This window comes from Onychomys torridus, chromosome 3, assembly GCF_903995425.1.
Source record: "Onychomys torridus chromosome 3, mOncTor1.1, whole genome shotgun sequence".
Classification (NCBI taxonomy): Eukaryota; Metazoa; Chordata; class Mammalia; order Rodentia; family Cricetidae; genus Onychomys; species Onychomys torridus.
Genome location: NC_050445.1, coordinates 77346919 through 77361856, shown reverse-complemented (window position 1 = coordinate 77361856; position 14938 = coordinate 77346919). Strand labels below are relative to the sequence as shown.

At 36.6% G+C, this 14938-nt stretch overlaps 1 pseudogene; it reads right to left on the bottom strand.

The window, feature by feature from the left end:
• Positions 1-8040: 8040 nt before the first annotated feature.
• LOC118580066 lies at positions 8041-10961 on the bottom strand (annotated as a pseudogene).
• Positions 10962-14938: the final 3977 nt, after the last annotated feature.

Genomic DNA, 14938 nt, shown 5'->3' with positions numbered 1-14938 from the left:
CTCTGTTTAGATCTGTACTCTGTATTTAAACTAGGTTATTAGTTTTCCAGATGTTCAGATTTTTTTGTGTGTTTTCTTTATATATTCTAGATATTGGCCCTCTATTTCATATTTAATTGGCAAAACTCTCCCCATTCTGTAGCCTGCTGCTTTGCCTGAATGGTGGTGCCCTTTGACATACAGAAGCTTTTCAGTTTCATGAGGTACAATTTATTAATTGTTCTTCTTAGTACCTGTGCTATCAGGGTTCTGTTCAGAAATACGTTTATTGTTCAAAATTATTTAAAGATTATTCCCCATTTTCTCTTCTTCCAGATTCAGTGTATCTGTCCTTATGTTAAAGTCCGTGTTACATTTGGAATTCAATTTTGTGCAGGGTTATATGTATGGATTATTTTGCATTTGTCTACATGCAATAATCCAGTTTGAACAGCACAATTTGTTGAAGATGCTGTTTTTTTCCAATGTGTACTTACAGCCTATTTGAAATGCCTATTTTCATGTTTTATATAAAAGCATGACGTGTGTATGCAATTATTATGAAATGTTTTTCTGAAGCAGCTATGTCTAGATTGCATCCCTAAAAAGTTAGTCCAATTGTATAATGGTTACTGGCATAACTGTCTAACTGTCAAGAATTAAAGACAGGAATATATATGCATACATATATCCGTATATATAACAGATATTGTGGTGATATTTTGTTCCCCAGAATATTGTGCACCCTAATAAACTTATCTGGGGTCAGAGAACAGAACAGCCACTAGATATAGAAGCCAGAAAATGGTGGCACACACACCCTTAATCCAAGCATTCCAAAGGCAGAGATTCATCTGGATCTCTGTGAGTTCAAAGCCACACTGGAAACAGCCAGGCATGGTAAGAAAAGCCTTTAATCCCAGTGATGGCAGGAGGCTGAAAGGTATTTAAGGCATGAGGACAAGGAACTAGGACTGGTTAAGCTTTTAGGCTTTTGAACAGCAGTTCAGCTGAGATCCATTCTGGATGAGGACTCAGAGGCTTCCACTCTGAGGAAATAGGATCAGTTGAGGAATTGGCAAAGTGAGGTGACTGTGGCTTGTTCTGCTTCTCTGATCTTCCAGCGTTCACCCCAATACCTGGCCCTAGGTTTGTTTTTATTAATAAGACCTTTTAAGTTTCATGCAACAAAATTATATATATATATAATTTATTATATATAATCATATTGATAGATAACAGAAAGATGATAGATAGATGGATAGATAGATAGATAGATAGATAGATAGGTAAACAGATTGGTGGATAGGTAGACAGACTATGCATTTTCATGTCATGTAGATGATATTTTGTGTGAAATCATTAATGATGACAGACTTTAGCTATGGGAATGTTAGAGAGTGGTGTTGAAGTACATAGTGATTTTACATAAAACTTCTAACTTAAAAAATGTCCAAGGAGAGGGGAAGTAATCAATCCAGCTTGGATTCCAAACAGAATATACAAATTTTTTGATCCTTCATATTAATCTGGAGAGAGAACAGCTTGGAGAAAGCCATCTTTATTTTATGGCACAGTACTTAAGACTGAAAGAGGACATTTATAAAGTTATTAATCAAATTTTAGCAGACATTAGATCAAGGTGGCAATAGTTCCTACCCTGGAAAATATCCAAGGGGCTACAAGAATAAGAAAATGACAAATTAAAAACTATCAGCAAATCTAAGAGAAGATTCCAAGTTAATTTAAGTGTGAAACTGAGATACTTGTAAAGGTTTCCAAACATTAACTGAGAAGCAAGACTCTCAGTTTCCATTCAGGTACCAATTTAGAGGTAATGGTAGTATTCTTGTTCAGTTTTATGTAACTGAGCATTCAATATCCACTAAATAAGTCATCAATTGAACAAGTGATCACACACAACACAACAAGATTTTCTCCCTGGTTTGTCCAAATAAAAGAAATACTTTTTCTGAGCTTGAAAAGGTATTGTTTTAATTTAAATAATCTTATTACTTAGATATTGCCTATAATCTAGGATTTCTTTATTGCCTTGTTCTTATTATTCTGCTGAGAAATTTCAAGTTGTATCTCATTAATGATAATTCTTTTGCATTTATTATTATTTTGACTCTAGTTTGTTGTGAAAGTGTTTTATGAAACTCAGTAGTAGAATTATAACATACAAGAAACATACTTATCCTAGAACTATGAAACACAAAAATATAGAAAATAATACTATGCCAAGAAAATAAAAATAAAATAAAACTGCCAAAGTAATGTAAAGCATGTAGAATTTAATGCTTTACGTGACAACTAAAAGGACAGCCATGGACAGGTTTTGAACACATAGCATATTGGATACAGTAAGTTTGGAAGTACACAAGTATGAAAATAAGCAACTGGAAATTTAATTTTATTATGTCATTACAGTTAGATTTCAATCATGCAAACTAAATAAGCAATTAATACTAATAACGTATCTTTAGCAATGTGGTAGATTTCATGAAAACCTAATCGTTGAATTATTATTTTAAATTTGGGGAATTTAGAATAAAAGAAGAGGAATATGTACATAAATTATATCTGCGAATTTTACTAGCGACTTCTCACCTCTCCAGATCTTCAAACTGAAAGGGGGACTGATATCCTGTCTCCATTTGCCTTATATTCCTGTCGCCACCTCCAGACTGTGCTGGCATTAAAGGCGTGAGCCTCCCAAGTGCTGGAATTAAAGTATATTATTCAAGGGTGAGTCACCACTACCTGGCCTCTATGGTTAACTAGTGGCTAGCTCCACCCTCTGATCTTGAGGCAAGCTTTATTTCTAAGAACACAAACAAAATATCACACAATATTTCATGCTTTTGTCTAAATAAAAAGCAAGGGTTTTGACTACCATAAAATAAACTATATACAATAAGTACAATAACTATATACAAATATATACAGGCAATAATTACATTAAAATGTCTAGTCAATTAGCGTTTGACAAATTAAAAGAAAATACGCCAATATCTGTCCCATCTTTGTGAGTCCAAAGTGTTGTACCTAATTTATTTTCCATCCTAACTTGCATTACCAACCCAAAACTGTCTTTTTATTTCTCTCAACCTTATTGATTTGGCACCTTTTTTGTGACTTTCTTTTCTGAATCTGGTAACAGTGAAAACTATAACTCTAACTATCTAGTCTTCAACTCTATCAGAGACCTGAGAAGGATATGTTACTTGAGTAAAAAGGAACTTCAAAGCAAACAATTTCGAAAATGAGGAAATGACAGAAACAGCTGACTGTGTGGACAGTCACCCAAGGTTCCTCTGTAACATTGGGGCATCCATCTTTGGCCTACAAGTCTAGAATATCTAACAGACTTTTCTGTGGAGCAGGATTTTTGAAAGACTGTCTGCCTTATCTTGGCAAGGTTGAGTAGTCACTTTCTTTTGTAGCCTGTTTGCCCAATTTGGAGAGTGTAGTGTCGCCAGTCATGGTAAGGGCACTTTCTTACCCAGTGGCTAACTTTTGCCACAAAGAAAGTAAACTCTATATGCAGTTTCTTCAATGCCCATCTTCTTCTCTGAAGTATATTGGTGCAGCCAAAAGCAGACATGTCTCATTGTCATTAAAAAAAATACATATGTTATTAATACATCTTAAGTGGCATATTCCATAGATCTCTGAGTGTTTGAAGACAACTTGCCTATCTAAAATATGTCTCTGCTTGACCTTGAAAGCCTAACTAACATGACTAAAACTTTGATTGTAATAGGTGACTATCAGCCTATATTCTTTTATTATCATAAATCATTTATAATAATACTTTTCAAGGACTAGAAATTTAAATTACATTGTTAGATGAGCTGTATAGGTGCAATACCTTCAACAAGAGAAGAAACATAGGTACAGTACAGCCTAACAAAAACAACCTTAAATTTGCATAAATATACAAAAATCTAAGCCCAGTGTAAAATATTTAAAACTGGTAGTTACTTTTTTGGTTTAAAAGTAGTTTTAATAATTCACCATTTTATCCTATCATTTCTATAACATATACACAATATAACAAAAATAACCTCAAATTTGTATCAATATACAAAAATCCAAGCCCAATACAAAATATTTAAAACTAGTAGTTGCTTTTTTTGGTCTAAAAGTAGATTCAATAATATACCTTTTTACCCTATGTCTATTTCCTCCCTTTTTCTTTTTAGAACAAGATCCTTGAATCTAAACTCCTTTGTTCAGCTTTTTTTCCTGACTATTACCAATGACAATTTGTAAACATTCCCATAAACAATGGCGAATATCCATAACCCATTGGACAACCAAAAAACCACCCTCCCTATCCCCTGGAAATATGGGTTTCATGTCCCTAAAATTACTTCCTGCTATCTGGAAGTGCTGGCATCTTTAGGAGACACTGAAGAACATTGGATCAATTGTCGAGTCCTGAGAGAGCTGCTCTATCATTTGTTGTCCAGTCTTGTGTGATGGGAAAGTTTGGGGCTTCTCTAGTCCTGGCTGGAGTAGTCTGTGTGGCTGGACCACCTCAGCTAGCCACCTTGAAATTGTCCTGAGCTGTTTGTACTCCAAAGCTGATCTTTAGGTGGTGTTTGTCAGCTTAGTGGCATTACTACTGTCCAGGTGGAGTCCTCAGGGCTCCATCAGCTTTTTTACAATTGTAACAGAGATCGCTGTTATGAAAGTTTACCATTCACTATAGAAAACATAATCATCATTAATAACAATAGAGAAAGTTTAAATTTTAAGATAATACCATACCTAAAGAAATTTTTTTAAAGAGTCAAAATAAATTTGAGTGGTAAGAGATTTGTGACAATAATAGTCCCTCAATTTTGGTTTTCTTCTCTCCCACACCAGGTGATTCTTCTGCTATGACACAGAGAATCTGAATTTTCTTTTAACAACATGCTTGAGATTAGAGAAGGAGAGATCCATGTTCCAACTCAAAAGCCAGCTTTAATTTTTAATAGAACTAGGACAACATAAAGACCATTTGTATTACATGTCTGTAGAGAACAGCAGAAGCAAACATTTGAAAAGACTTATAGAAATGTGATACACCAACAGATCAATTTACCCTTCTTCTTGGGACATTTTCTCTGGATGATTCATTATTTTGCTTCAGAAATCTCATTTGTCCAGTGTTCTTCAGATTCCTTAGCTGAATGCCTTCATAATCATAAAAAGGCAAAAACAAAACCCTGCCCTAAACCTAACTTTGTGGAGTTTCCTTTTTGTCAAGTTATATATGATCAAAGGAAAAATATTTGTTAGTCTTATAAGTTAGTTTAGATTGAATGGTCACACTGGTTGATGAATTATCACATCTTCAAATCAAGAGGTCTCTCTTGTTCAAATCTAATCTTTATCAATTTTAATTATAAAGTGTCCATAGCTTTTCTTCTTCTGTGGAAACAAAACCTCTTTGCAAGTGTAACACATATCCTAGTTTCCATTCTGAGGTCAGCACATCTTTAAAGTATACAGGCTGTTTTAATTTTGTAGTTTTTTCTATTATCCAGTGTCTCTCTGCAACTGTTTTTCCTTTCTCATTAGCATTTAGGAAATGTAAAGTTAATAAAACATTATGGATTCTATCTCTGGGGGGGTCTTTCCTACCCCTTTCTTTTTTTTAAGCATATCTTTTAGAGTTTGATTATATCTTTCTATAAAGACCTTGCTTGCCCTGTATGATTGTGTGGCATAATTGTACTATGCTTTATGCTGTAATATGCAAAAGAACCTGTTTCTTTTACTAGAGACATAAGCTGTAGAATTGTCAGTCTTAATTTGTACAGATATCCCCATGATAGCCATAACTTCTAACAAATGTGTAATTACAAGATTAGCCTTTTCAGAACTCAAAGCAGTTTCCCATTAAAATCCTGAATATGAATCTCTAGTGTGGTGTATTCATTTTAATTTTCCCAACTCTGCAAAAGGAAATGCATTCATTTGCCAAATTTCATTTACTTGGGTACACTTTGGGTTACTTCCTGCAAGTATTGGAGTTTGGTTATACAAGGAACAAGTAGGACATTGTCTTATAATTTCCTTGGTTTGTTGCCAAGTGATGGAAAAATCCTCTTTCAAACCTTTGTTATTGGCATGGCATTTTTATGAAATTCTGAGGGTTCCATCACATTTCCTACTAATAACTGATCAGTTACATCATTACCTTGTGCTAGAGATCCATATGTGATCTGATATGTGTTATATATAATGGAAAGTTTCCTATTCCTGTTTTTTGTAATTGTATAAATAACGAAGTTAATTTCAGTTCTTCAGGAATATATTCAGTGGTTTCAATGTGTAAAATAATTCCTTCTGTATATTGAGAATCAGTAACTATATTAACAGGTTCTGTAAAATCCATTAATACCATGGTAATAGCATATAATTCTAATTTCTGAACTGAATCATAAGTTTTTCAACCACTTTACTTAAATTTTCTGATTTGTAGGCTGTCTTTTCTGATTTGTTTGCATCAGTATGGAATGTAGGGCCTTCAGATATTGGTGTTACTCATACAATATGAGGAAGGACTCAACTGATTCTTATTATGAATTGATATCTCTTGCTTTTGCGATATCTGTTGTTAATCTCTCCTAAAAAAAAAAAAAATTACTGCAAACTCTTTGCCAATGTTCATTTTCTGCCCATAAAGAGGAAGTTTCAGCAGTAGTAAAAGAGACTACAATTTCTGCTGGACCTGTTAATTGAAGTCTCAATTTCCTTTTAGAATCAACTCAGAAACCTTTTCAATGTGAGTCTTTAATTTTTCATTCTGTCTGTGCAGTAAAAATATCCATCCTAAGATAATATCTTCCCTCTGTATTAAAATCCCTGTAGAGACTGCTTAGAGGGTAAAATAACCAGGATGCAATCAACCTCTGAATCTGAATGATCCACATGTGCATCCTGTAATTTATTTTCCACTGAAGATAATTCTCTCTCAGCTTCAGTTGATAGTACTCTTGGACTATTTAAGTCCTTGTCACCTTTGAAGGTTTGAAACAAATTACTCAGTTCTTGAATCTTAATAAAATTGTGGGTCATAGGCAGTTAATGTCTCCCAGTTATTTTTGAAAGTCATTAAGAGTCTATAATAGATCTCTCTTAATTTGTCCATTTTGGGGTTGAATTTTTTAAAATCTATTTTAGATCCTAGCTAATTAATAGAATGTCCTTTTTGTTTTGTTTTGTTTTGTTTTGTTTTTCAGATGAATTTGTAATCTCCAACAAGACCAAATTTTATTTCTTCAAACATTCTCTCTAAAGTATCTACTTTGAATCAGCTAGTAAGATATCAACCACATAATGGTAAATTATAGATTTAGGAAACTGCGAAAGAATCACTTCTAATGACCATCATACAAAATATTGGCACAGGGTGGGGCTATTTAACATCCCTTGTTGGAGAAGCTCCCATTGACATCTCTTAACTGGCTGAAGATTACTATAAACAGGCACTGTAAAAGCAATTTTTCTCTATTCTTTTCATGTAAAAATATAGTAAAGAAACAGCCTTTTAAATAAATAAGTAAAATATACCAGCCTTTAGGTAATGGAGAACGCAGGGGAATTCCAGGCTGTAAAGAATTCATTGGCTTAATCACCTTATTAATAGCTCTGAGATCAGTTACCATTCTCCATTTTTTCAGATTTCCTTTTAATAAAAAATACTGGAGAATCAAGAACTAGTCAGTTCTTCAATATGTTGAGCCTTTAGCTGGTCCTGTACTTCTAAAGTCTGTAAGTTTTCTGATGTCAAAAACTATTGTTCCACCCAGACAGGTTTGTCAATCACCATTTTAAAGGTAGAGCTGTTGGCACCTTTGAAAGACAAATCGCTGTTGTGCCCTGCTTTTGTACCATCTAGATGGTCAGTGATTGTTCTTTATAATACCTTCTTTTTTTTTTGGAATTCAATTCTTTATAAAGTCCCTTGTAAAAACAAAACAGAATGAAAACAAACCTTAAAGGGCAGGGACTTTTTTTAATAAAGAAAAAGAAAGGAAAAGGACAGAGAGTGACTCATTGCTTCTCCTCTGATTTGTCTTCAGCCTCATCTCTGGCCTCCTTCACAGAAAGGGCTTCCAGCTTCTCGGCCACCTTTTCAGCATTTTCATCTTTGCCTGGTCCTTTCTATTCTTTCTCTTCAATCTTTTTCCTGCATTCTTCAAACTTTGTTTTGAACTTCTGTGCATTCTCAGCATTTAGGAAGCAAATGGCGAGCAGCTCAGGCTTGGGGCACTCACTCATCAGCAAATTGGCATGGGTATTCCAGACCCAGGCATGGTCACTGCCAGCATTTGGCTTCAACTCCATCATTGATGTGATATAGTGGTTGGTGCATATTTTCAGAGTCTTGTCTCTCCTCATGAGAAGGCGGATGTTCCCTTTTTCCTTATGCTTCAGGAGCTTGACGTCACCCATGCCTCACTCCTTCCATTCTGGGAGGTCATTCTCTAAAGCAAAAATAGTTTCTCTTCCTGACCAAGAAATTAAAACACTGGAGGAAGATGAAGAACTTTTTAAGATACAAGCAAAGCTGTTCTATCATCCAGAGCAATATGCTTTTTTGTAATAAACATTAGGTCGTTTAATTGCTCTGGAGTGGAGTTCCCCCACCACACACACACAGTAACAAGGAATGACTGAGTCAAATTTGACATGTGGACCTTTGAGAACCCCCACCCACCAAAGTGTTTCCTGATAGCAAAGGGTTTCCTTGTCTGTCTCTTGTTGATCTGCATTCATTGGTCCAGTGTTTGCCTTTGCTTCATCTTCTGCATACTCTGGAAGGCAGGAGACTTCTGTTTGGATTATTACCAGAACAAAACATTGTTTCTAGGAATACCCTGTTTACAGTCCCTTATTAGGTGACCTTGTTTGCCACAATTAAAATACCTGACATTTTGATTTTTCTTCAAGACTCTGGAAATCAAACATTCTTATTCAAATGTCATCATGATTATGAAATTCAATATTGACTGTATCTTGAATCCATTCTTCTATGTGTGCTGATCTTGCCTTTAAAGGTCTAATTATCCTTTTGCATTATGAATTAGCATTTTCAAAAGCCAAAGGTTCAATTATTATTTCTCTAGCTTCCAAATTTGGTATCACACTATTACAGCTAAAGTCAATCTTTGTAAAAATGCAGTGAAGGTTTCTTTTGGTTGCTGTATAACTTTAGTAAATGAATCAATTCTCTTTCTGACTTCTTCAATTTTGTCCCAAACATTCAAAGCTGCTGCATGGCTTAAAACCAGGGTGTATACATTATATATAGATTGTCTTTGTATATTCCCATATTTGGCTCTCTAAGAAATTGGTCTTGGGAGATTTCAATATCTCTAGTCCTACATGGTTGCTCAATAGTCCTAGCCTCAACTTTCCACCAAGTTCTCCACTGTAATTGAGGACCAGGTTCTAATACTGCTGTAATGAAGTCTTTCTAGTGTTGTAGGGCAATTCTGTTAATAGTTGACCATGAATTTAACATCTGCTTCACAAAAACTGAATGCATACCATATGAGACTACCACTTCCTTAAATCTCCTCAAATCTAACATTTCCACAAGAGTCCAGTGAGCACTTCCACAGCCTTGGGGATATCTGTCATTTGGTGGTTGTTCGTGTATGGTGACATGTAAAGTTGATTGTTTGATAACGTTGGGCTATTCCTCTCTAATTTTATAATGTAATGGTGAGGTTGGTTCTCCTTTAAATTCCTCTGTCTGTGGCTGAATATCTCTATTATCTGTTTTAATAAGTTTTTCTAATGCTTGTAACTTTTGAATAATAAGTTTTTGTAAGTTTTGTCTATTATTTTCAGTCACTTTTTTGCTCTCTTTAGCAGTATATATTTCTAGAACTTTTATTTTATTGGTCAAAATTGTATTAACCTCCTTAGCCTTTTTGCTTTCTTCACCAGTAAATATTTCTAGAGCTTTTATCTTATCAGTCAAAATTGTATTAATCTCCTTAGTAATTACTTGTAAGTCTTGCATATTATCACTAGTACCCTTTTCTAAGGCTTGTATCTTTTGAATAGTAATTTTTTCTAAGTTTTACATATTATCAGTAGTAGGCTTTTTAAAGTCTTGGCACTCACATCAACCAACTTTTTTAGAGATAAAACAAGAATATCAAGCCGATAATGATTACAATTAACATTCTGAAAGTCACAGATAAGTTAATTATCCCCTCATTTAATTGCTCCATTTTTAAAACATTCAGTGTGCATTCACAGACACCTAACTCCCTCCTCCATAATACCATTTCCCATTTTATAACTTAGGAAAAACTCTCTTTTTCATCTATTTCTCCCCTTACAAATTTCTGGTTGTCTCACCAAATCTGCTAATGATGACAGTGAAATGTGAGGCATAGCATGTCTGAGCAGAGAACAGAGCAGTGCTCAGCCTGGATGAGGACAGCTGCCTCTGATTTTGTTTCAGAAGCTCGTGTGGGGGGACGTAGGGGGGAGTCCAGGAAAAGCCCACAACCAAAAGGAGAAAAGAAGCCAAAGAGCTAGCCATCTGCATGAGGGAACTTGCAAAAGTGGCTAACTTCAATGGTGTTTGGAGCCCAAGTGCCTGTGTCATTTGCTGTAAAGTGGCCAAAACAGAAAAATCCCAGACTCACTCAGAGTGATGGGGGGGGGGACCTAGACAGTGGAGTGGTGATGCCAGCAGGACCCCCTGTGTGCCACTTCAGCATGTGCTGGTAGCTGCAAAGCCATGTTCAAGCAGCTTTTTCATGAATTCATGCCCCACATTGGATGCTATATGAATCATGAATCTATTTAATCTTATCAATAAAACCAGGAGTCAAATATCAGGGTAATAACCTGAAAGATCAGAGAAGCAAAGGAGTAGTCACTAGTGACTTCTTACCTCTCTGGATCCTCAGTCTGAAAGGTGGGGTTGGGATCTTGTCTCCAACCATTTTATATTCCTGTCTCCACCTCCTGATTGTGCCTGGATTAAAGGTGTGAGTCTCCCAAGTGCTGGTATTAAAGGCATGAGCTGCCACCACCTGGCCTCTATGGCTAACTAGTGGCTAGCTTCACCCTCTGATCTCCAGGCAAGTTTTATTTGTCAGAACACAAACAAAATATAACACAACATTGTTCCTTCCCCATGTAGAATATTTTACCTGTCTTGGAATTCCCAGGTTGCCTTTAGTTCTTTCTGTTTGTTTGAGACCTTATGAGCTTTCCCTTTACCCCATCTTCTCTTTGCAACAGAAGTAAACCATTCCAGAAAACCACAGCAGTCAAAATGCTGAGTTGTGGAGCCCAGTATCAAAGGATACATGTACAATACAACTCTGGTACTTAAGGTTCAGGGATCAGAAATTGTTGAGAAATTTCTTCCCCTAAGAATGTCAGAAGCTACACCCATAATGTCTTACCAACATATCTGCCTAAATATGAGCTGTAAAAGGACATTACCAATATTTATCAAATTGCTTTTTGAAGGACATGTGATAACTATGATTACTTAAGTGGATTTTACATTTCTTTGGCACTGGAAATTCTAGTATAAATTTCAAAGACTTTCATTCTCACTAAAATATTGTTCATGATGCTTCTTTTTCATTGTGAAGAATATTTTGGGGTACCAAGACTTATTTCAAGTCTTGTTTCTCATTTCAAATTTAACAAGCAGTATGGTAATGTTATAAAAGCACATCAAATGCTCAGTGAGGAAGCAACAGCTCACAATATTTGTAGATATTTAATATATATGAGATCTGACATTTCAGTTCATTAAAAACAGACACTTCGTTTGACAGATTATAATGACACGATTGGCTAATACCCATCTGCTACAGTTAGAATATGGAATGTTCCTCAGTCTCATGTGTTAAAGTCTTGGTCACAGGCTTGACACTTTTGTGAGATGGTGGAAGATTTAAGAGGTTGGAGATAGTGGTAGTTCTTTACGTATTGGAGGTGTATCCTTGAAGGAAGTTGTGGGTGAGACTCTAGCTCTTTTTTATTTATTTATTTTTTTTATTTTCATGGACATGAGAAGAATGGGTTTGCTCTGTTGTGTTCTCAATACAACATGGTCCACAGGCTTCCAGCAAGTGGACTGACCATGGACTGATAACTCTAAATCTATGAGCCAAAATAACTCTTTTATCTTATAAACTGGTTATCTCAGAGATTCACTATAGTAATTAATGATGATGAGCATACCATCTGAATGAAAAGAGTTCAACAGTTGCCTTATTCAATGTACAAACACCAGTTGCAGATTAAATACTTATATGTAAAGATTGCAACAGTTTACAGTTTACTGTAAAGCATAATTTAAAAGTAGATGAGAACGTTGTAGCTTAATTCATAAAGCCACCCTCTTACTTCCATTATTTATACAAAGTAGAACACTGAGAGGATTGCCTCTAGGTGAAAGGGTGTTCCTAGTTCATGAAGCACTTTACTTCCTAACCTTTAAAACTAGCAAGTTGAGTGTTTGCTGATTTCAAATAGTTACGATGGGCCCCATGAGGCTGGAAAGAAAAACAAGGAATTTGGGGGACATGAAAAGAGGAAGATGAACTCTCACTCTGGGAATCCGTTTACTAAGGCTTTTATCTTTTCTGAGCTCTAAACTTGCAAATTTCTGAGAATCTGACCCAAAGCCCATTTAAAGAAAAAGAACATCTACTAAATTCCTAATGCAACTCTAATAGATTTCAGTTACATTAAGATCATAACGCTAAGATCTCCTGGGTAAACTGGGAGGTGGAGTAGAAGAGAGGAGATGGGGGATGGGAACATGAGGGATCAAGACGGCCAGGTTAGGGGAGGGACAGAGAGTGAGAGCCATGAAGAAGATATCTTGATAGATATCTTCCATTTAGGGGTTAGTGAGAAACTTGGTGCTAGGGAAATTCTTAACAATCCATAAGGATGACCCCAGCTAAGACTCCTAGCAATAGTGGAGTGGGTGCCTGAACTGGCCTTCCCCTGTAATCAGATTGTCATCACAGAACCTACATTTAGTAACTGAAGGGAGCAGATGCAGTGATCCACAGTCAAGCAGTGGGCCGAGTTCCTGGAGTTGAGTTGAAGAGAGTGCTGAAGGATCATATGAACAAGGGGTGTCAAGATCATAATGGGGAAAACCGCAGAGACTGCTGACCTGAGATAGTGGGACTTCCTGAACTCTGGACTGACAGCAGGGAACGTGCATGGGACCAGACTAGGCCCTCTGCATATGGGAGCCAGTTGTGTGCCTTGTTCTATTTGAGGGCTCCCTGGCAGTGGTATCGGGACTCATCACAGGTGGGTGAACTGACTTTTCAGAGCCTATTCCCAATGGGGGATACCTTCTTCAACTTTGATGCAGGGGGGAGGGGCTTGGGCCTTTCTCAACTTGGTATGCCAGACTTTTTTGACTCCTCAAGGGAGGCCTTACCCTCTCTGAGGAGTGGATGGGGATGGAACAGAAGAAGGTGCGGGTGAGAAAAGGGGAGAGAGAAGTTATTGGGGTTGGCATGTAAAAGTAAAAACACTTTTTTAAATAAAATTTGTTTTTAAAAGAGCATAACTGTATCCAAGGTATGCAGAGCCCCCTGTAACCTCACCTTTCCAAAACTAAAGAAAAACAGAGGTTTGTTAGGAAGTGTTGAAATGTAACTTGAAAGCAAGAAAAGTGGTATATTAGATGATTGTTAAGACATTAAGTTGTGATCTTTCCCTTGAAGAGAATGTGCCTATACTCAGCATGTCTTATTTTCTGAGACAGTTCTTTGGGGAAGCACAAACTCCCGATTCGAGTATGTTTTCATTTCCTTCTGAGAGCCTTTATTTCTCTTAACCCTCATGATTACGTTCCTATTAAAATATCTTGAATAAAATATCCAACTTTGCTTCATAATATAGCTAACCTTGAATTGAAGCCACAAACTTGGGTTTTGTAAAATTGGAATCTCTAGAACTTCAGGGGCGGCCGGGCAGTGGTGGCGCATGCCTTTAATCCCAGCACTCCGGAGGCAGAGCCAGGAGATCTCTGTGAGTTCAAGGCCAGCCTGGTCTACCAAGTGAGTTCCAGGAAAGGCGCAAAGCTACACAGAGAAACACTGTCTCAAAAAAACAAAAGAAAGAAAGAAAGAAAGAAAGAAAGAAAGAAAGAAAGAAAGAAAGAAAGAAAGAAAGAAAGAAAGAAAGAAAGAAAGAAAGAAATGTAGTAGGAATCTTAAAAGGTACTTGTTAATGAAATCATACCTGAGGCCAGTTATTGGGGTGAATGCTGGAAGATCAGAGACACAGAACAAGCCACAGCTATCTCACCTTGTTAGTTCCTCAGGTGATCCTTTTTCCTCAGGCTGGAAGCTTCTGAGTCCTCATCCCAATGGCTCTAGCTGAACTGTGTTGCTCCAAAGCCTGAACGCTTAACCAACCAAATGCTTAACTAACTACATGCTTTTTTTCTCCTTTAATTCCTGGTCCTCAAGCCTTATATACTTTTCTCTTTCTGCCCCCATTCCTTGGGATTAAAGGTTGGGTTTCTGGGATTAAAGGTTTGGGTCACCATGCTTAGCTGTTTCTAAAGTGGCCTTGAACTCAGAGATCCACCTGGCTCTGCCTCCCAAGTGCTGGGATTAAAGGTGTGTACCACCACCATCCAACTTCTGTTAGGGCTTACTCTTCCTATTTTCTAGCCACCATTTTTGGCTTTGTTCTAGTGGCTGTCTGTTCTCTGACCCCAGATATGTTTATTTCGGGGAACACACAATATTTCAGGGCACACAATACCCACCACAAAGAAAGAAAGAAAGAAAGAAAGAAAGAAAGAAAGAAAGAAAGAAAGAAAGAAAGAAAGAAAGAAAGAAAGAGGGAGGGAGGGAGGGAGGGAGGGAGGGAGGGAGGGAGGAAGGAAGGAAGGAAGGAAGGAAGGAAGGAAGGA